The following is a 23,431-nucleotide window of genomic DNA, read 5'->3' on the forward strand; positions in this document are numbered from 1 at the left end:
GGGTCCACGCAGGGTCCAGTGGAGGACCCGCTCCCATCCAGAGAAATCCAGGCACCCAAATGACTTCTAGGATTCTCGGTAACAAGAGAGGACTGGCTCCTTCCCTTTATAAGGGCCTGAACAGTCGATCTGCTCTTGAAGGACAGAAAGTGATGTCCCAGTTTGGTTCCAACATTATTCTCTTAGAGGAGCCAGAATGCTGAAGCTCTCAGCCGAAAGTGGGAGGGTGGGGAGGTGAGACGGTCACCCCTTGGCTTCTATCTGGTCTTGGTTAGTTAGTACCACCGACAGAGACGTATCACAGTAAGAAAGAGCGTTTCTGAGACTCTTCTGTCTTCATTTGCACAAAGGAGGCAGTGATGCCCTCCACCCCCCCAGCTGCAGTTAAGGACTGAGGGAGGTGCTTGAAAGGACCTAAAACAGCGTCTGACAGACGCACGCATACATATGGGTGTGCATTAATTAAATCCAAGATCAGGAGACGCATACGAGCTTTTGGTCAGAGCCTCCAACTCTCCACCAACCTCCGGCAAATGTTTTCACTTGGATGAACGCCCACCTCATTGACTTTGGGCTGGAATTCAAGCCGAATCTTGCTGGCTGTCCTACACTCCATCCTGACTCACTAAAAAGAAATAAGTGGGGAAAGGAGCATTACTGGTTTACAATTCAGATCCCAGAAACACTAAGGAATTAAGACGCTAGCAAGTCCAAATGAGACAGGAAGTCTGCTCTGGTTATTTAAAACAAAACAAAACAAAACACCCCAAAACAAAAGCCAAACAAACCAACAAAAAATAACCAGGCCACCAGGCTCTGGATCTGGCCAGCCAGGAGCTGAGCAGCTGCCTGTTGTCATGGCAACGCAGGCATCTTAATCCAGGGCCTCTGAGAGCAAAGACTGGCTGCAGAGAGCCACGCCCAGGGCTCCGTGGTCCTTAACTCGGGCTTTCTCTCTCATTTGGGCAAGAAAAGTGAGGATTGGAAAGATGTTTATTTGCTTCCATTCTCTGTCTGGTACTCACAGAAATACGTATTTTGGGACTAATCCTTATGAGGCATTATATTTGTAAGAGATTTATTCATTTTCAAAGCATTTTTTCGCCCACTAAATTCTGACAGCAGCACAGTTACGATAGGATTATTCCCATTTTGTAGATGATGGTGCCGAGAGCGGTGGTCATGGGCCAGGTCACTGAAACCCTCTGAGCCATGGGTTTTCCGTTGGCGTAATGTGGATGACGTGACTTACCCTGACTACCTGGACTTGAAAACGACAGAGCTCTGAATGTTACAGAAATGTCACTACTGACCAGTGTCATTCCCATACCCGACCATCTGCTCCTAAGAAAGGACAGCTCCAAATGGCATTAGGCATTACCCACTAGGTGTTATTAGTCTATAAAGAACTCGCCCTATCTCTGTTACCTATTTGTAGAGGAGTTGTCCTGTTTACAGCTCTTTGGGCTGTTTGGAAATGATGGGAGATATCCAGGAAAAAAGACCATAATGGCAGCCTGCATTTCTGTATCTCCCACCGACTGTGCTGAGAGGTGACCTTATTAGGGGAGGAAAACCATCAGTGCAAACTCAAAGCCTCCTGAACCCTCTGGCAGTTGGGCCAGTGCTTGGGGACAGCATCCAGCAGCTGCCACTGACAATGGGCTTCTGTACCCACTTTTGCAAAAGCTTTTTCTGCAGGCCTTTGCTCCTCCCATGAGCTTTTATCCTCAAGCAAGATGGCTGCTGATTGCAAGGAGTTCGGAATAGCAGAAAGTAATTAAAAATTCATTCTAAAATCTATCGCACGGTGTCATGTCTCCGTGAAGAACACCGCTGGGGTAAACAAGCCAGCATCCTCTTCAGTAAGGCAGGACAAAAGAAGAACTCAGGCAGTCTGCTGCACATGCTCCAGGAACAGTAGAGAAAATAAACTGTATTTCAGCTAGCTTTTGTACAAATTTTGCAGGTCTTTTCCTGACAATGCAAGCGATCACGATAGACACCAGCATTTTTCAAGGGAAGCTGGCAGCAATCTGATGGCCCAACCAGGGAGCTTGCTGATTGAGATAATTCTGCAGGAAAATGGATCTCATGTTCTCAAAGAGCACTTCTCTTTAGAGACCAGTGACAAATGGTGTTGGGGAGCTGACATTTTAACAAGAACTTTTTTTCTTAATAGTACAGACTCATTGTCTATCACACTGTATTAGGCAGCTTCCTGCATTGATTATCTAGAGGTTAAACCAGCCCTTCATGTGCAGACTGAGCTGCGCAGGTAGGAACAGGCGTGCATGTGGACCCCAGGCTCTCCTCCACCCCACCAAGCCCTCACTGAGCCTGGTCCAGCAAACACTGCTGTCAACTCCACCACTGCCCCGACCCAAATCTCAGCACCATTAACAACCGAATCCACTGGAAAATGGACGAGTATTTTCTGCAAAACAGTTCACATTCAAGGACATTTTTCTGAGAGTTGTTTGTTTGTTCCTGTGAACTCCAGCAGGGAAGGTGCTCCTGAGAGCACACCATTGAAAAGAAGTTAACTTTCATTAAGTGATCTGTATTTTCACCCATGAGCTACGGTTCCTGGGTCCAAACATCACTTTATCTCAATTTTGAAGGGTGGCAACAGGAATCTGATGATGAATATAATAAAACTTGTTCGTTTAACAATTGAATTGTATTATTAACATTGCCACATTACCCACTTTATTCTAAAATTTATTTTCATTTTCAGAACTGACAACCCCTTCTGCTCATTGCATTCAAAGTCAGTGCACATAATTTCTGTTTAAAGTAACTTGTCGTACTCCAAACTAGGAAATAAATACCCGATCAATTTACTTTCCCCCTCTTCCTCCAACACTGAAAGCAAATGTCAAGTGTTGTAAAGTTCCCCAATGATGTCAATAATTTTATTAAAACTTGAGATTTAATATCTCTTCTCATATTCTTGATAGAGCATTGATGTCGGCAGGGCTATAAAGCTAATAATCTATTTTTCACTGCAAATATTTTCATTCACCTGGGGCAGAGTAAACCCAGGCCTTTACGGCATCATTAAGCCAGATTACGAGCAATTTTGATGAAAACTAAAGACGCTGACATTTTCCAAACAGAAAAGGGGTGTCACCAGAATCAATGTCTTGGCCACTGCTTGTGCCCAGACAAATCCTGAAGCTGGGGTGGGAGAAACCGCCTCTGGAGGGATCACAGATGCTTACCACTTCCCACCTGATTCCAAGGGGGGGGGGGGCCTGCAAGGAAATCTGTGCTCCTCGTCACACGAGGGCGATGCCATTCTGACCTCACCTCAATTAACTTATATATGAAGCAAAAACAGAGGCATTTCTTTACATAGATGTGGACAATATTAAAAGCTAACCTTTTCCCAGCTGTAAACAACAGAGAAGCCCATGGGTAGACCAGTCTTTCAAAAGAAGGGGAGGGAACCAACAGGATAGAGTCACGATGTGTTGAAACTGTCTTTATTAAGACAGTTAAGGAAAAAAGAAGACAAAAAAGATAGTTAAGGATATGTTCAAGTTTCGAAGACAAAAAGTTGAGTTGAAGATTCTGATTTTTTTTCCTCATAACTATTTCAGAAACAGACACTAAATCCTTTGTAAAATGACAAGAATTCTACGTGATGCATTGCAATGCTAGCGCTGGGCGTGATCCCTGAATGTTACCAGGTTTGGGCCCTTTGTAGTTTTTATATTAAGGAAAATACGCCTTGATCCAGCCCTGGTTCAACTATAAAGAGTAATCATTACGTTTTATAACAAAGGCCTGTTTTCTGGATTCTTTGTTCATGTTACTGTATGTTTACATTTGAAGATAAGGCAGCTGCCATTGGTATTCCTGAGGCCAGTAAAAATGAAACAGTTAATGAAAGGGTGTCAATCTTTTCTAGATAGAATATTCATGAGCTTGAATTAGAGTATTCATATTTTTGATAATAAACTAAGAGGAGGTACCCACCTTTCTTAGATTATGAGTTAGACAAGGAAGTACTATGATACATTTAAGATGACGGACATCGTGTAACATGCTTTGTTTCTTAATCATGTACATTGGTTGGAGAAACTTCTACTGAGAAGGAAATTGCCAAGGAGTCAGTGACACTACAATGTCTACGATCATTAACGTTTGTCAACACCGTTACGTGGTAGACACTTTACATACGTGATTCATTTTCAGCCTCACTACTCTTTGACAGAGGAACCGTTCCTATTTTATGGAAGAGAAAACATAGCTTAAAAATTCTAAGAAACGTGTTAAAAATATAGGACATAGTCTGCCAACCTGGAAAATAGAAATGCTGAACCGATCTTTATAATTAAAATTCCATACAATGTTGCCTTGGGGAATGAATGAGTGAAGTCAGCTTTTTTTTTTTCCTCTTAAGTTGCTGAACTACTGTGAATTAAAGGCTTTTAAGGAATAAACTGTAACGTACTAGTAGTTTTCCCATTTTTGGGGAAGCAGGGCAGCGCAACTTAACAGAGATTTCTAGTTGTTAGAACCTGAGACTGGAAGAGCTGGAAGGCACCTCAGAGACCCTCCACCAAGCCTTTTATTCACAGATGCAGACATGCAGACAACTGGCAGCCTCAGTGACTGACCCAAGGTCATCCAAGAGTCCCGCGGCAGCCACATAGGGACCAGAACACATGGTGACCAGTTTTGCCTTGCTAAGCTGATTCGTCAAAGTCATAGTGACCCTACTTATCTCATCATAATTTAGAAAACAAAAAAGGCAAGACATGCTGTCGGTTGCCTTCTAAATTTGTTGATTTCCAAGCAACCACAGATCTATTTTTTTTTAATGTTTTCTGTGACATTTATTTCCTGGATCGTCATTTTCTTACCGTAACTTTCAGAGTACAAGTAACACACCTGATGCCACGCTGTAAAAATGACACAGCCAAAAAAGAAAAAGATACAGCAAGGGACGTGCACTTTCTCTGAACGGTTTCTGATTTTTCTCTCTTCTTTAATACAATTTTTATTAGGATTGAAATGTGGAGAGGAGCTTCTACCAAGCATTCAATTCCAGCCATGCAATTTAACTTGCCAGGTTTAACTGAGGGATGATTAATCAATTATTTACTTAGCTGGCACCATTTTCCTGTCACTTAAATCATATTTAATTTCAGTCTATTAGAATCCATTCTCAGTGCTGAACCAAAACCCTTGATGCACTATTTGCTTATGAGATGGTTTCACACATATAGCATCAAAGTGCTGAGCATGCCACGTGTATTTACAGATGACGGACTGCCTCTGTTAAGATGCGGTTCATGTGCACACTTTATAGATTTCTATATTTCACCACTTTAACATATCCGGCGCCATTTACTACCAAGTGAAAAACCACCGGAACAATCTAGATCAATAGTCTATTTAATCTGAAAAGTCATCATTCATGTAAAATGGGTCTTAACTATTTATTTTTTTTTGAAAATCATCCAGATCTTTTATTCCTGCCTCCTTCAAAACAAAAAAGTCAAAACTCTAAAACTATTTGAGATATAAAAGCCAAATGCAATGTATGCAACTTAATTAAATCCTGTTTGCGGGAAAATATATATAGTACATGTTGGAAGGATCACTGCACTGGGTGTTACATGATAGTAGAGAATTAGTGTTCATTTCCTTATGTATGAAAATGGCATAGCAGTTATGTCAGAGAATCACCTTACTTTATGGATAACACCCTTATTTTTAAAAGATGCAGTAATGAAGTACTTGGGGGTTAAGTGTCATGATGTCTGCAACTCTTTACATATTTCATAAAAATATATATCAATGAAGCAAATATGGCAAAATATTAATCTGAATTTAAGTGGCTGGAATATAGGCATCCATTGTACTATTTCTTCAATTTTTTTTTGATTTGTTTGAAATTTTACAAGAAAAATGGGACATCATTAAAATATCACTTCAGAGAAATAATTCAGAATTGCTTAGTTTTATACATCCTATGTGCTCCCCCTCCAGGTGCCCTCCTGGGGAACAGACAACCACTATTTGGGGCAGGTGATGGGATAGTAACAGATGACAGAGAAAACAGTGATTTCCTAGAATGAGGCTCCACCCAGCAATGATAAACGTAGTGAAAAGAAGAGGAGGCCAAAGGTAGGTGAGGATACAATAAGAGGGCACCCACCCACTTTGCACGAGCTCCTTTCCAGCCCTGGCAACCTCCACCTTTGCTGCTCGAGGACGATGCGTGTTCAGCCACGGACACACTGCTATCCAGCTCTTAGGCTTTGGGACAGAGGGAGGAGGAAGGGGCTAGGATACTGCAGACGTGCAAACGTCCCAAGTCTTAAAGGGAGGAAAGTGTTCCATACTTAGAGAAGACAGTGGTTGAAGACCATGCTTCAAATATATGTATGTTGAATCATTCTGTTGTATACATGAAACTAACATGGTATATGTCAACTACATATCAATTATAAACAAACAAAATAGTCCATGCTTCTGCACCCTTTGAAGCCATCTCCTGGGCTGTTCTACAGCCTTATGAGGGGGACACCCACTTGTGTTTTCCTAATGACATATGCTAATGTGGAAAAGCCTGCTCTCGCCTGCTTAGGGCTGCCCCACCACCACTTTATCCTTCTCTCCCTCACTTTCCTAATTTGTGAGATAAGAACAACGTGCCCATCCCAGTGATTTCCCATGAGAATCAAATGAAACAGCATTCGTAAAGAGTCTAGTACTGAGCCTGTCACCTGTCACTGTGTGGGGACCAGGAAGTGGTAGTCATTATTACTACGTGAGTTTCTAGCATCAAAGCACTCGACCACATGTCTTATGATAACCTTCTATCTAACATGGAAAACTAGGGGTGGGTTGTCAATATAATTAAGCTTATTCACGTCTAGTTAAAAAACTACCTTACTGGGGGTTGATCAATGTCAACCTACAGAGAGGTTTTATGTGTTCCAAGAATTCATCGTTATCTTTTTTTCCTTCCATTTGTATATAAGACTGGAATGAATACTGACAGGTGAGCTACAAAAAATATGGATGACAAAAATATTAGCGACAACAGATATACCAGCGAGAGGAGCACCGAAGTAGAGCGAGGACACTCCCAGAGGTGCGTGAGATGGTTTATTAGGGCGCGAGAAGGACTTTTTAGAGCTATTTCTGTCTAGTCAAACTTGAAAAAAAAAAGTTAAGCTTTGCTGGTATTCTAAATGCACTGAGTGACAGTGATGTTGTCACCTGGTCTATAATGGAGAGGATGTCTTGTCAGGACAGGTATACAAGGAGCCTGAGGGCCTCTGTAACAACAGACAATTGAAGATGGACTCCTACCTGTTTGTTCTTTCATTGCATCACCATATACAGCTATTTAGTTGAGCTCTGTTAAATGGATTTATGGATTACATTAGCTATTTTTAATGAAACCAATCTTCCCAAAATGGACAGCTGGCATAAAAAAAATTTATTACATGGAATGAAGATAATACTAACAAAGAAAGCACAAGTGAACAACAAGCAAATGGCAGAGTGGACAGTTCTGCTCCTCCTGGATCTGTAACTATGCCGGCCATGTGAGACAAAATAATAACGATCTAATGAGAGCTGATCAGAAATCAATAAAAAATTTTAAAATCATCAAAATGATTAGAGGTAGGGATTTGATTCAGTATTTGAATCTTGCGTTAAGGGTATATTTTGGCTTGTGATATTAGCTAATGCCATATATATTATAAAATAAAAGATACACATATATCAGGAGTGAACACTCAAAAATTGTTTATTGGCTAAGTAGTCAATAAAAAAGGCTTAGAGAAAATAATATAGACTCAAATTTCAAAATACGCTGGAATGGGGGCCAATTTTAACCATACTGAAATATAAATGAGATGAACGCCAAAAAAAGTCCTACATTTTGGGTCAAAACCAACATACAAGGATGTAGGAGCTTTGGCTACATGTTAAACAGGACTAAGGCTTGCCGCTGACCATCTCTGCCAGGTAACAGTGGGCTGTGGTTGGGAAGGAGACTGAACCCCATCTCAGGCTGCCTCCCTCAGGGAAACTCTTAGGCTCTAGAAACAGGGAGACAGTAGCATCGCTGGATTCTGCTGGCGCACAGGTGGAAGACCGCTCAGGTTTACCAGAAACACACAGGCTTCTGTAAAGAGGCTGCAGGCGCTGCGAGAAGGCTGGACTAACACCCTCTAAGGGAATTCTAACTTGAAATTCTGAGTCTGCGAGGATGTAGGGCAGGATCTGGATAGTAAGTAGAACAGAATTTAAATTGTTTGGCTTATTTAATCTAACCACCCGATGTTCGATGTTTGCGATGGGCAGCCCACTCAAATGTAACTCCATGACAGTAGGAACTGTTTCCTTGTCTTTGTCCTGTTCACTATTTGCATCCCAACACCCAAGGTAATGCCTGGCATCTAATTTGTAGGGGATGTCTCACCGCCTGAAGTATTCACGGACAGGCTGCAGGGATCTTTATCCCTAGGGAATTTCCAGCCCTAAGATGCTACCCTTTCATATTTACATACAACACTTCCCTAGGCAAATTAAAATATCATTAGCACAGATTTCTTTACCTATTTTTAATTGAATACTCCACATTTCTATGCGTGAGAGTCTCTATTAGATGAAATTTTGATTTTTTTCCAAATAATTTGGGATATTCTTTTTTTTAAATTTCAGACAACCTCTTTTTTTTTTTTTACTAAAAATGTATGAGAGATTATTGAAGTCAGTTCTGTTAGGAATTTGCAAATAATAATACTTCATCTTATTTCTCTCTACCTGAATAAATAAGTTTTTAAAAAATGAATGTGATATAAGAAACCTCAAAGTATTTTAGCTACGGTTTAAGGAAGAAAAAAAATAATTAAAGGCAACGAAAATATACATGCATGAAGAAAAGGAAGATCTGGCCATATATCAAACTGATGACAGCATGGGGTCATTATTTGATATTTCCTGCAGATTGACAGGAAAATAGAGAATATGTCTTTAAACCATTTGAGCTTAACAGAAATTAGATTCTTAAAAAAAAAAAAACTTCAAGTGAAAACAAATGGTGGAGGAAATCACGGCCCAAATTATGAATATTAAAATATTCATGAGTAGTAATACCCTGAAATGGCACTGACCATAATCCCCTATGCTGTAGCTAAACTTGAAATGATTTTGCTCTTTTTAAAACTAAATATCAATGATCTGGTTTCCTGTCTGCAGCAATAATTGGTTGGTATTTTCTGCAGCACATTTTTGAAAGACCCTTAGTAATTGTGATTTTATTCTGAAGGTTAAGATCTGTCCCAGCAAGTCCCTAAGGTAGGTAGCAGTCTGGCTGGTCTTTCTAGAAAGCTGTGGAGAAACGTTAACCCTTACTATTATCCAAGAAAGACAGGCTTAGCAATACTGGGACAGTGCCCCGAGTGTGGAAGTGCTGTCAGAGTGAGGCATCAGCCACGGGCCTGGATATCACAGCACATCTCGTCAACCCCACGCCAGCGGCTGGGCGGCCGTTTGTGAAGGGTGGGGCAGAGGAAGGATTCCTACATTGGAAGAGTCGAGATGGCCTCTTAAGGTTATCACCAACTTTAAAACTCTGGTGTATAAATGACTGTACTTCAGTAAAAAATATATATATATATATATATAATAAAAAAAATGAAAAGGAATATACAGATATATATACAACTAAATCACTATGCTGCACACCAGAAATTAACACATTATAAATCGACTATAATTTTTTTAAAAAGACATTAAAGAAAACTATGTTGTAGGAGGGAAGAGGGTATAGCTCAGTGGTAGAGCGCCATGCTTAGCATGCACAAGGTCATGGGTTCCATCCCCAGTACCGCCATTAAATTAGTAGTAAGTAAATAAATAAACCTAATTACCTCTCTGCCAAAACCAAAAACAAAACAAAAACTCTATGGTGTTAGGAAATGCTGAAAATGTGGGTCTGCCGGATGATTCAATTCTATGGAAATTTCCAGAGTGTGTGGAAAATACATTGCTCCTTCAAGACATAATCTAAAGGGCAAAAAGTAGGTCGTTTTTAAATCACTGTGCCCCATCACCAAGATTAAAATACAAAGAAAAGTATATTCAAACATGAGAGTTTTATTCATGCAGTAAAATCAAGGAAGGAGGTGCCCTAAGAGAGCCCAGGTGATGCAGGATCCAAATTCAAGGTGGAGAGGTAGGCGGTGTCTCTACCAAGAGAAGTACCAAAATGCAATACAAAACACTCCCAGCTCAGCTCGCTCTCAATTCCTGCTAGTAATGAGGGGGCTGTCATTCTTGCTGTTTGCAATTCCAGGGTGGGGAGCTGTCAGGAGACACAGGAAACGCTGTGGCTCCCCAGGCCTGGGATGCCAGAAGCCCACATGCCCTGCGCAGTGACAGATGCTGGACTGAGATAACCGAAAAGAATAGGAAACGCGCGGAGCGGCAGCTGGGCCAGACAAATCCAACTTCCCACCTGCTGTTGGTTTACACATTCATCTCTCACACTCGATCCCAGTCCGTGTAGAACCCTGCCAGCCCGTCGAGAAATTAATCAGTTTGGGGAAGGGGAGGGAGCTATCCATGGTCGATTTTATATTCTTTCTGTAAACACATTTGTGTGGCACAGAGGCGGAGGAGCCGAACAGCAGTGGCTTTTCTGCTCTCTGCTGTAATCACCCATACACCTGGGACTCACACAGCCCTCACTGCTGTTTTCTTAGATGAGAATTTTTTTTTTTTTTTTTTTTTAACCTAGGGTAAAGCCGGCTTTGGAAACTAATTAGATATGTCTGTGTTTTTTTGTTTGGCTTCTGAGGACACTATGGCCATCTAATTTGCATTTCTGTCTTGTCCCTTCCTTGTTGCCTTTGTTGTTTTTCCTTTTGTCTGCGCAGAGAACAAGAATGATTTCCAAGCACGGCTGGTCAAACACGCTCCTCTTTCGAGTGTGTGTCTATCTATGTACGTAAAATTCGAGTGCCTTGTTTGCTACAAAACAACCTTTATTCCGAAGAACATTTCAGCTCAAGGAAATACTCTTTAAAACGTCTAATTCCCTACTGTGATTTCCTTTAAAGTTCTAATTAGTTGTGCACAGTAATGAATTCTGTAAATTGCAGTGTTTCATTTAAAGCTTTTAAGGTACCGAAGGCTCTAATAATGAGTTTTGCCACCATTGGTCTTTGAAGAAAGTAATTTTGAAATGTAGGTTTCATATTTTTGGAGCTGTCTTACATCTTAGAAACAATCACAGTGTTGAGTCTCAGATTAATATTTGTTGCTCAATGCCATCAAAATGTCAGATTAATGAGTAATTAACAACATTTGTACATAATGTTATTTCATTCTTTCTGCAAAGGCCAAAAGCGTAATGGAGAATTCAAGCCATGAAACATCTTTCAACAAATACATTTTCAGACTTTCCATTTTAAATAACTTACTACCAGGTCTATAACTGTCTTCTTTAATGGTCAGCAGACAGCTGGGTTTCGAGATAACACAGTGAACATAAAATGTTCATGTTATTTAAGCTATTTCTACATTTTACTAATATTCTTTGATTTGCTGGTCTTCAAGGGGAAAGAAACCATCACCAATGCTCTGCCGTCCCCCACAACACACACTCCCTTAAAAAAAAAGGTTTATCTTCGCTAACAACTGTCATGTTCTTTCTGTTATGTTCTGCTTTAGGACACCTAAGCTCCTTTTTATTCCATATCTGGTTTTCAATCTTTCCTTCATGTTTTGAACTTAACTGAAACTTGACCTTCCTGGAGTACACTACCCACTTTCTCACCCTTTCCAGGACAGGCAGGGAGCTGTCTTCTGCCTGGTTGGCATCAGCCCAGCACCACCCACCCCCGCAACAACATCCTTTCTCCATGTCCCTCCACGTTGGAGCCAATGTCCCACAGAGCCCTCTGGCCATTCAGCTCCCCAGGGTTTGTGAACCACCCTTTGTCTACACTGGCCTCCCTGGGATGCATCGCTTAGAAACCATTCTCCCCAGCAGCCTAGCCTCCTGCACTGCCCTGAGGTTTTTTTAAATCTCCCAAGTCAATTCCCAGCCCCGGCTCATCCCTACCATTCATTCTGCCCATCCCTGCACCTGGGTCACAGGTGACTGAGGCAGAAGACACATGCCTGCAAGCCTGGTCTGTGACAGATTCAAACACGGCCAACTTGAGGAGCACGGAGGCTGCGCACCAATCCTGTCACGTACGTCTCGGGGTCTTCCTAACGCAGAGCCCACGGGAAATACGCCAGCCTGTTTCCCATTGGCTGATCCTTCCAGCTCCTCCTCAATCCCAGCAGGGGTCTCGGGGAGAGCCTGGTCTCGGGTACCACAGAGAAGGTCCCTCGCCCTTCGCACCCCTCACCTGCCGCACATCCCCCTCCATCCTTCACGGAGGAAGGAAGAGCCTCTCCAGCCTGCCTTCCGGTCAAGTCTAGGGCACACCCAGCCTTCTCCCATTGTTCTCCCTCTCGATACTTATCCTCTCTCTGCTGAGCAGCTTTTCTGACACCTTGTTATCTTTTCAAACAAAAGCAAGAGCAAACCCTTTATTTGACCAGCTATTAGTCCTCTCACTCATCAATCTCTCACCTTCCATCTCCTGCCAGATTCCTTGACTATGCGCTCCCCACTCCTGGACACTGCGGTTTTTATTCATTCCTCTCTTAACCTTCCACTGGATGACCTCCTTCAAGCGTCACAGTCCTACCGAAAACCTCCCTCCAAGTCCACTGTGCACCTGCTTCTTGACAAATTCACTAGCACTGCCCTTTCCTTCCATCTTGGTCAGCGGCTCCCAACTCTGCCTGGACAGAAGAATCACTTATGGAGGTTTTAACAAATACAGTGTCTGGACTAGGTCCCACCTGCAGACCTTCAGATTTAACTGCTGTGGGTGGGGCTCCGTCATTGGTACGTTTTTTTAAAAGCTTCCCAGGCTGAGCCTTGTTCCCGAGATGATCACGACCTGCACCTGGAAAACTCGCCATCTGCGCTCCAGGTGTGATGCCCCTTCTCTGCTCGTCCTGACTCCTCCTTCCTGTCCTCGCTTCTGATTCCTATGATTTAGCCATGCCCTGGGCATCTCATCCAAGGGATGGTTGCTCCCCCATCCTACACACATGTTCCCATTTCCCCTCTCAAAGGGCACTTATAATTCCTAATATGAATTATGTCCAGATCTTGTCTCTAGCTGAAACCTAAAACCCAGGTCCCTAGTATGACAGTCGTGTATTTATTTCTACCTGCATTTTTTGCAGTGACTTGACGACCAAAATGACCTGAGGTCTAAAAATCATCTCTGTCTTATCCGTCCCACTCCTGTCATTAGTGCTACTATGCATTACTTTTAATTTCAATCTACACTGCACTAAAATCAAAATCCTGAATCAGTTGTGTCCGTGTAGAACCTTGCTTACCTCTAAATTAATGTATAAGCAAATGACACCACAAGGGAGAGTCATTGTATTCTATCAACTATATTAATTTTTGGACCAAAAAAAAAGTTCTCCCCAGAACTGTATGCTATGCAAGTGAACCTGCTTTCAAATCTCCTCATTACTGATGGTCAAGAAATAGTTACCCTGGGATTCTGGCCAACACGCTGATGATGAAGCTGACCCGTGAGTCTTACGAGGGTCTGTCTCCATGAGGCAGCAGCCGGACCTGGTACTCTGCATAGTGCAATGCAGCCCTGCTGTCCCACAAAGAGCTCAGAGGAAAATCCACAAAATAACTTGGTAAGAAAAACAGTTCCCACGCTGCTCTCAAAAGCTCCAAGCGCCAATGACACAAAACATTCCGGGGAGGAGGAGGCCTGGGGGCAGCATCTCCGCCTGCCACGTGGCTCTCGGGGCGCCCAGCGGTTTGTGCATTCTGCTCTGGAGCCTCCCGTGGGTCCAACACCCCGCTTCTCACACCCACTCTCGGCAGACCCCATCACCCAGGCTCGTTTTCTGTCTCGAGAACTGAGTCTGGTATGCACCCTGGCAACGGCTGATCACGCCGCTTAATTCTGCCCATTCACTTATCTTCTCAAGTAATGAAATGGCCACTGCCAGTCAGGGAAGTCCCATTAAAAATATCACTTGAAGCATGTTCTTGATGTTTTCTTACAGATATATCTGTTTTTTTAAAAAAATAGAAAATGGTTCTTTTCTCCTCAACTTGCCCATCCACAGGTGAGTCCCACCTCAGCCCGGAGACGCTGTTCTGGCAGAATTTCTGGGACCATGGTTAAGCCACACTGGGTGACAAAATCATAGAAATTGCCCCACCAACTCACCTCCGGAAATCCCACCTTTTCCACTACTGTCACACACTTATGAGCACCGAGAGAACTTTTGGAAAACAGACCTTTTTTGCTATCAGAGATTCAGGCCCATGATGGGCAAGGTCTCGTGCCCACAGCCCTGCAGACACCACACTCAGGTCACATTCACAGCCTGATCCAGTGCGCCCCAGGAGGGGGCTGGCAGGAAAGGAAACCACCTGCCCCCTTAAGACCACACAGCGCTCTCCTCCCTTCACGTGGACTACTGCAGCAGAACAAGCTTCCTGTCATCCCAGCGAGACCTGACTTGATAACGAATCCTCAGCTCACGTCATTTACATGAGATGACACTTATTACCCGGAAAAGACTTTCAACTGTATGTTACAAAGGGACAAAATATCCCAGGGTGATGGTAATGGGGAATGTGGGAGACCATGTGATTCCACAGCCTTCTGCCCAAAATGCATAGGAAAGGGAAGCAGGGGAGAAAAAGTTGTGCCAGGTATCTGCCAGTCACTAAGACGCAATGAATGTTCAGGTAAAGCGGACACTATGCTGGAGGGCTCGCCGTGTTGAAGATTTAGTAACACAGGGAACAGTGATAACTCACTTTGGGAAGGAACATGGCTGGATACTGGCTGAATCTTGCTTCAGGATTCATCCAATTTAAAGCTATTATACCAGAAATTAGCACAAAACTGTAAATTGACTATACATCAATAAAAAAAAAATAATAAAACTATGGTGGGATATGTGCTTACCCAGGTTCACAGCAGCTCTGTTCACAAGAGCAAAGAGTGAAAAAAAATCCAAATGTCCACCGACAGATGAATATGGAGAATATGCACTTACAGTGTAATATTATTCAGCCTTTAAAAAGGAAGGAAATCCTGTCGCCTGTTGCAACATGGATGAACCCCGAGGACATTATGCTAAGTGAAATAAGCCAGTCGCAGATGGACAGATACTGTATGATTCCACTTCCATGAGGTATCTAAAGTAGTCAGATTTCATAGAAACAGAAAGTAGAATGGTGGTTACCAGGGGCTGGGGTGAGGGAGAAAAGGGGAGTGGTTGTTTAATGGGTAAAGAGTTTCTGTTTTGCAAGACGAGAAATTCCCGGAGATCTTTTACACAACAGCGTGAAGGTACCTAAAAACTACTGAACTGTACATTTACAGATAATTAAGCTGGCAACTGTTACGAGTTTTTTTACAATGCAAAAAAAAAAAAAAAAAGGCAAGTATGTGTGTTTAGCAGCGATAAAACTCTTTTTCCCATTTGGCAGAGAATCCAAATGGTCTCTCCTCTATCATGCCTCAGGATTATTAATAAAACCCCAAACCGGACTCATTGCTGACTGTATTAATCTTGCCTCTGAGTGTAAAGATAGAGTAATATTAAGGTGCTGCTCACCTCCTTTCACTTAATATTTCAGTCTTTATAAAGCTGAACTGTGAGACATCTATGAACTGCTCACCACGCTTGCGAGCCAGTGACAAAAGCTCATAAAGACCCAGACCCCCCACACCTGTGCCTCGTTTCACACCAGCCCCAGGAGCGAGAAATCCATCAGCCAGACATTGACATGAGAATTGAGGGCCTCACAATCAATCACTTTTTCTTTTCAAGTTAAAAAAAAAAATCTCATTGATCAAAACGGAACTCTTCTTGCTGGTTGTACGAGCTGGTGCTACTGAAGTAGCAAACGAATACCGTGGGCAGTCCCTTACCTTTTGGTTTTGACAGGGAAGAGGTGAAGGAATTTCATTGTGACGGGCGGGACACAGCGGCCGATCACCAGGGTGGAAGGCAGAGCAGTAAAGAAAGGGAAAGAGAAAACTGTTAGTTTATGTCCTTGGAGGGAAGGACAAAGGAGGCTCCTGAGGAACATCTATCGTGCAAAGAACACAGCGGCAGCACAACACAGAGATGTTTTGAAACACGGTGACAGGCTCCATCTAACAGCCGCCTCTCCTTCCACCCGTAGTTAGAAACGTATCGCGCTTCTGGCGCCAAGAACAAAGACGCGGCTCTTTGACATCTCGCAAGGACTTCCTCCCCAAGCGGGCCTTTTCCTTAGCTGTTGATTCCATTATTGAAAACACACGGGACATAATTCCTCCTTCAACAGGGCAGAACAGGCTCTCCGGGCACAGATTTCTTTCCCTGCAACGCTTTCTCCTGAACCCAGGAAAAGAATTCTGCTCCCGACACCAACATCCATCCGACACAGTGGCACCCACACTTCCACGTAGCCCAGCATTTACGAGAAATGTCTTGTGAAACCATCAGGACCCATGGCCTCTCCTGTCTCTCTAAGCTGTGCTGTTGCAGACACTGAACAGGGAAAGAGGACAGTGGCAGTCACTGCCTGAGAAGTTCCTAAAGACACACACACACACACACACACACACCTTAATCCGCCTGATCCCAAACTCAGCTGCACCCTCATTAAAGCTGTGTGGCCAGGCTTAGGAGAAGGAGGCTGTGTTGGCTGTGACATTGGGAAGAAACCACCCTGCAGAAACCACCGGAGAAGGGAAAGGCCCCTCCCCCCGCCATTGAGAAATACGCACCACCTCATGCCGAGACAGACTCCGTGGCTGCGATTCAGGGGAACCTGCCTTTTCTTCACCTTTTCACTTGTGATAAAAGGCACATTCTCACAGCCTGGCTCAAAAGTTATTTAGGTCACAGTCTCCTGGGAAGACTGTCTTTCCTTACACATCGTACAGGCATGATTTCAATGCCTGTTGTTCGCTGTGTGAGGTGAGCCCTGCACAGGACACGCTTACAGCTTGGCTGACCTCGTACCCCCTGCAAGGGGCAAGGGGGCAGTGACGGGCCTCGCTGAGGACCCGCCCGATGGAGGGGCCAGCAAGCTGAAACATGTCCACACTGGCAGGGCGGCGGGGCTCAGGGGAGGATGGAGGGGAAGTGTGTTTCCTCCCTCACAAAAAGCATCCTTCCTCTTAATGGTGTCTAGCACAGATGGACACACAGCTCTCAGGGCAAAGGACATAATGAACCTGGTTGCAGACAGGTCTGGATCTCCTGGCTATGGCAGAGATTACTAACTGTCCTCCAAACCCACTTCCCTTTCCTCCTGGGCACAAAGCGGGACTGCGTCCCCAGTCTCCCTTGAAGAAAGCCGCAGCTGTGTTGCAGGGGCTGGCCAATGGAGCTGCGGGTGGAGGTGCTATGCACCCCTCCAAGAGTGGCCCACAGAACCGCCAGCTCAATCCTGCACTCTCCCTGCCCCGGTCTGCAGGCCGGATGGTGATGCCCACGGTGAAGACTGGCAGCAGCTCCGTCACCCTGGGGCCCTGCACGACTGCGTGGAGCACGGCCGCCCTGTCCAGCTGTTTGATGTTTAGAAGCATGAGAAACAGACTTTCTACTGTGCTGAGCCACTGAGGCCTGGAGGTTTGCCTGTCACAGTGGTCCACACCGTGCTCAACTAATTCACCCTTTCTAGTCCCTAGTGAGGGACCAGAAGCCAGATCTTAGCTTCTGTTAGATGCCTCTGCCCGCTTCTAGCAAATCCCTCCCTTTCCCCTTGAGCTGTTCTGATCGCGTCTTCTTCTTCACGATCAATAAATCTCTGAGTAAAAGATGGGCTTGAAAAAAATGCTCTAGAAGCCCAGCGAGGGGTGCAGCTGACCTGCTCTGGGGGGAGGGAGCAGGCGGCTTCGCATCCCCCCTCGTGCAGCTCAGAGGGCTGAATTCATCAAGAGGAGGGTGGCGGACAGGTATCAGCGAGACTTGTTGGTCTTACACTGTCTACCTACCTCGGAAAAGACAAATAGGCTTATATTAAATAAGGCTCGTAAAAAGAATTTCCTGCCTGCAACTGGAATGTCTTGGATCAAATCACAAGGTCTGATGTCTTCAGAGATAAATATGGACAGAGAGGCAACGGCTCCCAGTCGGTTTGGGTCAAGCCTTTACTGACCATCTACTTCCTTTATAACAAACCTTCCAAAGGAGAAAATAAAGAAAAGCTCTGTAGTCGTTTTCCTCCTGGCCCATGCTATGCTGTGCAGAGACAACGCCTAGGAATTGTTCAGCAACGGGGTACAGCAATACCCCCACCCACCTTAGGAAAAACAGGTGCACAGCCCTCCCCCCAAGACCCTGGATATAGCCTGAAGCAACCACTCCCACGGCCACACTTCCTCTCGCTGCTGGAGATACACACATTCACTTAATATACATGTATGGAGCATCTATAATGTGTAGGACATGGAATTGGGGCTGCTGGGGAAGCCAGGACTTACAATTTACAGTTCCAGCCTTCAGGTTACTTACAAACTACTAACAGAAGCAGGACATTGAGCACGGGAGGTTAAATAACACAAAGGCAAGAGTATAAACGATGTGCAAAGATGTACGCAGCCAGATCAGAACTGGGCAGAACTCAGCCAATTATTTGCATTCAACTGGTTTCTCAAACATACTAATTTGCCAACATCACTGCTCCTTGAAACTCCCAATTCCAGTTGGCTGTGTGATTTATTTCCCTATGACATATATCACTTTGTAAATGACTGCGTAACTGGCTCCAATGTATTCACCAAGCTTCATGAAGGTACGGATTGTCTCTGTTCTGTTCACTGCCGTACCCCAGAGCCCCATGCAGTGCATAGTGGATGCATAATATTTTCCCAGTGAGTGAAAACTACTCCGAGTTTCTAAATGCAGAAATTAATAACAAACAATCACCTTGTTCTTAAAAATATTCCTTAGCGCCCCTCCCCCCTGGAAATATCCCAGTTTCTTCCGACTCTCTGAGGGCAATAACCAGGGTCCCCCTAGCCTGCTCACCAATGAAACACAGAGCACGGCTACGAACTGACAGGGATCTCAGTGTCAAACACAAGAGGCTGATATTTAGAAGATGCAGGGGGCAAAGCTTGTGTTTCACATGGCTACCTGATTATTTAAATTAATAATGGCATAAGCAGGAAGGTGGCCCTCAGTCACCTGTGGGTCCAGAGGGCTATTAGAGCTATCAGTTAAAAAACATGGCAGTAACATAAAAAATAGATGCCGATACTGACTGGTAGATGTAAAATAGATAAACAAAATTATACTGTAGAGCACAGGGAACTATATTCAATATCTTGTAGTAGCTCATGGAGAAAAAGAATAGGAAAATGAATGTATGTATATTCATGCATGACTGAAGCACTGTGCTGTGCACCAGAAACTGACACAGCGTTGTAAACTGAGTATAACTCAATAAAAAAAAAATGGATATCCTGCATCGAAGGCAGGGACTAAGACAATAAAACCTGAAGCTACAAAGGCAATATGCGAAATCGCTGGCCTGTTTACTTAGCTGGCAGGCGGCTGAAAAGAACCTCAGGGCAGCGCGACGGCTCTGCTCATCCCTGCCACTGACCACATCCTCTTTACTCAGGACGCCCACCATACTGTCCAGGCTCACAAAGAAGCTTGAAGCTCGAATTCCTGCTCCTCTCCTAGAGATCTCTGCGCCAGGTATTTATCTTACACTCTGTGCTCCTGTGGCCTGGACGGGGTCCCGCGGGCTTTAAGGGGACCCACGCTGTACTTAATCACTAGGTGAAATGAGCAGGACTTGGCCTTGTTCATCTGCGTCCGTCTCCCAGCTGTGACCGAGTGGGCATTTCAGAGAGTAAATGATCGATGCTCGTCCGTCTTGGTCACCGTGGCTGGTATAAAAAAATTCAGCTCCTTGTCTGAAGAGCACCCAGGAAACACACCAAAAAAGAATCTCATTGTAGCAAAGACCAGGCCAGTAGATATGGATGGAGCCATTTCGCGCGCACGGAAAGTTATGCAGAAACCAAGCTGCCAGGGCAACAGTTTAATTTTCAAAAGCAAAACTTGGCCCTGAGTGGCCAAGCTAAGAATAGATTTTTTATTGAAAGTCTCTTCACTTGTCAGACACAAAGGGTCCTCTTCGGAAAACGAGAGGGCCTACCTCTTCCTGCAGAATTGAAAGGGGAAAGTTGTCACCGGGCGGCGGGGGTCCCCCTGGGAGATTCAGTCTAATGAAAAGGCAAAAGGCTTCAACCGCGTGGCTCCAGACAGAGGACTGGGTCCATCGTGCTGCCCTCCTTTTTGCTGTCCACAATCTTCCCCGGGGTTTAATTTTTAATAAATCAGGCGCGTGTGAGTGTGGGGAGAGCACGTGTGAGCGAGCACACGCACGCATTTGCACACGCACACGTGCAGTTAAAGACAGTGTGACGGTCAACTCTCCACTTGCTGATCGCGCAACGTCAACGACACAGACTACGCCCAGTTACAAACGCGACGCTTCTAAACCACAGACACACAAACGTGGCAGCTGCTCCTGTCTTTCCACTCACCCTTCCTCTTTGGAGACAGTGCCGGCCCTGCGACAGAGAGGCTCTAATCAAACGTGGGCTACAAAGCCAGTCTTCCAGCTTGTAAGGCCTGGCAGTAGAGACATGAGCAAATCATGTCCAAGGCCACAGAAGTCCAAAGGCGGGGGGCAGGCCCTCTGCCGAGGACGGAGGCTGAAGGGCACTGCCGTGGATGTGGCATAAGCAGAGGTCTTTGTCACTCTTTCCATCCTGGGGTCTATCACCTGGCATTATGACTCCTCTTTTTACACAAGATCTCTCTCATTAGACTGAACACCAGTGGGAAGGAATTGTTGACTACTGAGCCTTGTAGCCAAAGCTCCTGGAGACTTCCAGACACCTAATCTCACTGGTTGATAACTCATGGGGGTGCCTTCACCCCCATTTCACAGAAGAACAATTCGAGACATGGAGATCTGAGCTGCTTGCCCCAGCGCACAGAGCTAGTAAGTGACAGACCACAGACGCAAAGGTCAGTCAGTTGAGTCCCCAACTTGTTATGCATGCTCTGTCCCTGCACACAGAGTTTGGGCAAAGAATAGTTACCGAATAAACGGACAATGTGAGTCTTAGATGCTACCAGGAGGGAAGTGTGGTTACCAAAAGCCAGGGATGAGCAGTGTGAATTAAATAATGGAGGAGACACCAGAGGAGGAAGCACACGGGACAGGGACAGAGGACACACACTTCAGTGCCAGGCAGTGGGTGGACATGCCCCAGGGAGCACCTGGGAGAGCCTCACCCAGTGCGCTAAGCACCCCACCCCACCACACCGGATCACCTCTGCGCAGCCCTCTGTGTACAGGTACCCCCTGCAAGGGTGAAGTGAAGGTCAAGGTGACCTGAAGGTCAAAGATGGAAGTTCTGAAGAATCAACAAGCAACTGACTTGTTGAAGTGTAACCCACCTTTAAATTAGGAACTTTCCGTATCTTTCTCTTACAATATGAAAGGAAGCTCCTGATCACTGGGCACTGACCACGTACCCTTTGAGATTATAATTACTTTTCCTTTGGGTGGAGATGGAATTTGAATATTTCAATGCCTTTCAGCTCTTCAAATCGCTATTTGTTTTTAATTTCCATCCTCCCATCACTACCTAAGCACGACCCATTTTGCTAAAAGCAATGGAAATTTTAAACATTATCCCGACTAAAAAGATGCTGCATTCATACTTCCATTCTAATCTTCAGAGCCTTCTTTTCACAACAGCAGTTTGACCCGTAGCTCTCCAGCTTCATTATAAACGGCTCCCAGGGGGATGCTTCTCCACGCACGAACCTCACAGCAACCCACTGGCAAACACAGGTGGACACTGGTGTTGCTACAGCCCTGGTATGTCCTTGTTTACTGCAAATTCCATTTAGCATTCTGAGGCAGCAGAATTGTACTTATGTAATAACAGAATTGCCTGAAGAGCTTTTGTAAAAATGATTCCTTAACCCCATCCCTGGTGATTCTGGGGTGGAGCCTTGGAATGTGGATTTAACAAGCACTCAGGTGAGTCCGTGAGGGGTTCAGGCTTGGGAATCACAGTTCTACCTTATATGCCAGAGGTAACAGAATAGAGGCAATGGGTAGTTCACACAACCTGCAATTTGAGTTTAATAAAAATGTCTCGTGCAGGCGTCTAGGATGTGCTGGGTCTCACGGTAGGAGTCAGAAGGGAGGGACCGACAGCATAGAAGAGGAAGGCTTTCTCCTCTAGAGAAGGTTTAAGCCTGGCTGTGGGTCCCTTGTGCTGACATCTGTCTGGCTGGTCTGGACTAAGCCGTACCTGTGAGGAAATGGGGCGGGTGTCCTGGGATACGTGCGATGGGGGCAGGTCTGCCCAAGTGCGCCCTGTAAGGTGGAGGGGGTTTCGCACTGTGACTGTTTATGCTCTCTCCGGGTTGTGAGCGACTCTGCATTGTGTTTGCAGTAGGGGCTGGGAGTTGAGCAGATTCTTAGTGAAAAGTAACAACGCTGCCTTTTATGAGCGAAATTTTAATCTAAAATGCATTTCAAAACTACATAAGAATGTCAGGGAGACGAGAGAAGCTTGATAATTTGTCAATCGCATCCGCCGAGAATACAATTATGAGAAAAATGAACTGTAATGATATAATAGATCTTCTTCTGTTACTTAAAGACTAAGCAATAAAGGAGGAGGGTGATAAACATAAGGGGAATGTGGCTATAAACACATCTGAATTAATCTCATGACCATGTGAGGCGACGCTCACCCCACCTTCAGCTCCACCCTGGGATGGAGTCAGCGGAGAGAACTCTGTGGTTTGCAGTCATGACATATCTGGGTTCAAATCCCGGCTTCACCACTTAGGCTTAGATGAGCTCTCTGACCTTGAGCCAACCGTGCATACGCTCACCGAGCCTTCTCTTGTAAGGGTGGCATCAAGATTAGAGCCAATGTTGGAAAGCACACAGCACAGGGCGTGCCACACAGCAGGTGCACTGGGTAAATGGAAGCTAAATGGGAGGGAGCGATTCTGAAAAATCTAGGATCAGACCCTGTAATGGAGGACAAGAAACTGGCTTCACAGATTTCACAGATTTCAATGTGTATATTTCAATTCTGAAGGACGGATTGGACCATCTGAAGCTCTGTCCCCACGTCCAGCCTCGTGACCCAGTGAACTTCAGTTTGCCCAGCTGGCTTCCAGGAGGCCGTCCACCTCTGCCGGACTAAACAGCAGTTAACAGACCAATGTGGTGCAAACTGCGGCCCCA

At 44.8% G+C, this 23,431-nt stretch overlaps 1 protein-coding gene across 17 annotated transcripts in view; it reads right to left on the minus strand.

Moving 5' to 3' along the window:
• NCAM1 (neural cell adhesion molecule 1) overlaps positions 1 to 23,431 on the minus strand; it is a 297,404-nt gene that overhangs the window by 113,259 nt on the left and 160,714 nt on the right. The gene's annotated exons all lie outside the window — the stretch shown is intronic.

Source organism: Camelus ferus, chromosome 33 (assembly GCF_009834535.1).
Source record: "Camelus ferus isolate YT-003-E chromosome 33, BCGSAC_Cfer_1.0, whole genome shotgun sequence".
NCBI classification, from domain to species: Eukaryota; Metazoa; Chordata; class Mammalia; order Artiodactyla; family Camelidae; genus Camelus; species Camelus ferus.